Here is a 3,440-nt window from a genome sequence, read left to right on the forward strand (position 1 = left end):
GAAAAATACTCAGAAATTCAGAAGTCACTCCACTGCTCTAGAAAACACATAAACCTTCACGTTCTCCCTTCACCGTTCTTGGCCCCACCTCTGTTCACATCACAGGTCACTCAGTGCTCATGTGAATAAGCCCGTAAGCACAGCATGACATGGCTGTGCCTAATGCAAATGTCCATTTCACTAACAGGTTGTCTTGAAAGCAGGTACTAGTCTTCAGCCCGAAACCACCTCAGTGGGTCTTCAGTTTCATCTGAGGATACGCCACAGTGATGATGCCTGCTATAGAGGACACGAGACCTCCAAGGCCTATGATGCCAGGATTGGACTTATAGATCCCCAGCTGGTCCAAAGGGTTCAGGATATCACAGAAGTTCTTCACTGTGTCCAGGAGCAAGGGAAGATGTTTCTTCAGAGATCAGAATAAGAGAAGAAGAAAGAACTGGAGCCATTCTGTTTCCTCATTAGCCACGCTATACCCAAGAGGATCCTGGGATGGTGATTTCTCCCTCTTTGCCTGTTGTGTGCAACCTGTTCCATCTGCAGGGAGATTTCATACAGATCCCTGACCAGGCTCAGCAGAAGACAATAGTAGTAATGGTGTGCAGCCCACATTCGCTGTTTGTCTTTGTTAATGCCAGAGACGAGCCCTGCACTCCTCATGAAGATGATGGGGTCACAGATGAAATAAATCACAAGGTTCAGGCTGGTTACTCTTAGGCATATGCAGGGCACCAGGTCAGTGGCATGAATGCTCTGCTGAGTCGCCTGTACAGCATGTACCACATTGCCTAGTCTGAACCATTTACGACCAGTGCTCACACTGGACTCCAGCTTCTTGAGCTTCATAACAACCTCCTCTTTGTCAGCTTTAGGCTCTAACAAATATCTAAGCAACATGCCTGTGTACTTAGGGGCTCTGAAGAGTTGGTCCAGGCCCTGGGTCTGGTTGGTGAAGCTGATAAAGGCATAATGGCACCCAGCCCAAGGACAAGAGTTGCACTGGGCTCTGTTGCGAGTCCTCAGGGGCGGCCGACGGGTCCCCGCGGGAGGGTTGGTCTCTGCCCATCTGAGGGGCTGAGTCTCCTCGCCCCTGTGGGGGTGGGTGCCCATCCTTTTACTTTTAAACCTATTTGTGTCTTTATATTTCATTTGTATTTCTTGTAAACAGCATATATACTTTGGTCATGTTTTTTTAATATGATCTGACCATCACTGCCTTTTAATTGGGGTGTTTAGACTATTTACATTTTATATAATGACTGATGTGGTTAAGTTTAAGTCTATCATCTTGCTATTTCTTTTCTTTTTTTTTTTAAGTTAAACAACAGACTTTATTTGGGTTTCACCAGTTTTTCCACGAATGTCCTTTTTTCCAAGATCCAGTCCACTATCACCTTGCATTTAGTTGTCATGACCCCTTAGTCTCCTCCAACCTGTCTTTCTGTGTTTCACAGTCTTTCCTTATTTCCCATGGCTTTGACACTTTTGAAGGTCACTGGTCAGGTGTTTTGTAGAATGTCCCTCAATTTGGGTTTGGTTGATGTTTTTCATGATTAGATTGGGATTATGGATCTTGAGGAAGTCTACCACAAAAGTGAAGTACTCTTCCCATCACATCATGTTAGGGGTGCCTTGTGTCATCACGACTTAGTGCTAGTGATGTAAACCTTGATCATTTGGTTGAGGTGGTGTCTGCCATGTTTCTCCCCTGCAAAGTTACTATTTTTTTTTCCCTTTTCATACCCTCTTGGGTAGAAGTGAGTCACAAAGTCTAGCTCACACTTAAGGGGAGGAGAATTGAGCTCCACTTTCTGGAGAAAGGAATACTGAAAAATTTTTGGACATACATTAAAACCACCACAGTAATTAATGAATGCTATTTATTTTCTATTTGTCCCAATTATTTTTTCCCTTTTCCTATTTTTCAGCCTATTTTTGTACTGAATATTTTTTATTACTCCATTTTATGTCCTTTGTTGGCTTACTAGCTATAACTCTCGTTTTACTAGTAGTTGCTTTAGGGTTTATAGTATACATCTTTAATTACAGTGTACTTTCCAGTGATATTATATCAGTTTACATAAAAGAGCCTTAAATTGTACACTTCCATTTCTTTGCTCCTACCTTTTTTTGTCATGTATTTTACTTATAACTATGCTATAAACCCCACAACACATTGTTAGACAGTCAGTTCTTTTAGAGATTTACATAATAAGAAAAAATCTTATATATTTACCCATGTAGTTACTATTTCTGGTATTCTTTACTTCTTTGTGTAGATCCATATTTCCACTTGGTGCCATTTTCCTTCTACTTGAATGATTTCCTTTAGACTTTCTTTCTAGTAGTGTAGGTTTACTGGTGATAAATACTTCCAGCTTTTGTATTTCTGAAAAAGTTATTGTTTTGCCTCTGTTTTTTAAAGAGATTTTTTTCTGGGTAGCAAATTCCATGTTGGCAGTATTTTTATTTTAGTACTTTAAGAATATTGCTCCACTATCTTATCACTCTCATCCTTACTTTTTTAGGCCGCACCACACGGCTTGCGGGATTTTAGTTCCCCGACGAGGGACTGAACCCAGGCCCTCGGCAGTGAAAGCATGGAGTCCTAACCACTGGACAGCCAGAGAATTCTGTCTTGCACTTCCTTGACGGTGTCCTTTGAAGCATGAAAGATTCAACTTACCTAGTTTCCTTTTGTTGCTTGTACTTCTGGTGTTGTATTTAAGAAACCATTGCCTCAGTATCACAAAGATTTACTCCTATGGTTTCTTTTTTTTTTTTTTGCGGTACGCGGGCCTCTCACTGTTGTGGCCTCTCCCGTTGTGGAGCACAGGCTCCAGACACGCAGGCTCAGCGGCCATGGCTCACGGGCCCAGCCGCTCCGCGGCATGTGGGATCTTCCCAGACCGGGGCACGAACCCATGTCCCCTGCATCGGCAGGCGGACTCTCAACCACTGTGCCACCAGGGAAGCCCCTGTGGTTTATTTTAAGAGTTTTATCATTTTAGCTCTGACATTTAGGTCTATGACCAATTTTGAGATAATTTCTGTGTGGCTGTGGGGTAGAGATCCAATTTTATTCTTTCAAGTGTGAGTATCTAGAGTGTTCTTTCTCTATTAGATTATCTTGGCATCCTTGTCAAAAATCAGTTGACCATAAATGTAAGGGTTTACTTCTAGACTCTTAATCCTATTCCATTAATCTATATGTCTGTCCTTGTACCTATATTACACTGTCTTTATTACCGTAGCTTTCTAGTTAAGTTTTAAAGTCAAGATGTGTAGTCCTCCAACTTTCTTCTTCTTGTTCAGAATTATTTTAGCTATTCTGGGTCCCTTGCATTTCCATATGAATTTTAGGATCAGCTTGACAATTTCTTCAAAAGAAGCCAACTGAGACTTTGATAGGCATTATATTGAACTTGTAGATCAATTTG

General features: G+C 41.6%; 1 pseudogene; it reads right to left on the bottom strand.

The window, feature by feature from the left end:
• Positions 1-229: 229 nt before the first annotated feature.
• Positions 230-1,110, bottom strand: LOC102976968 (peroxisomal membrane protein 11A-like; annotated as a pseudogene).
• Positions 1,111-3,440: the final 2,330 nt, after the last annotated feature.

This window comes from Physeter macrocephalus, chromosome 17 (assembly GCF_002837175.3).
Source record: "Physeter macrocephalus isolate SW-GA chromosome 17, ASM283717v5, whole genome shotgun sequence".
Taxonomy (NCBI): Eukaryota; Metazoa; Chordata; class Mammalia; order Artiodactyla; family Physeteridae; genus Physeter; species Physeter macrocephalus.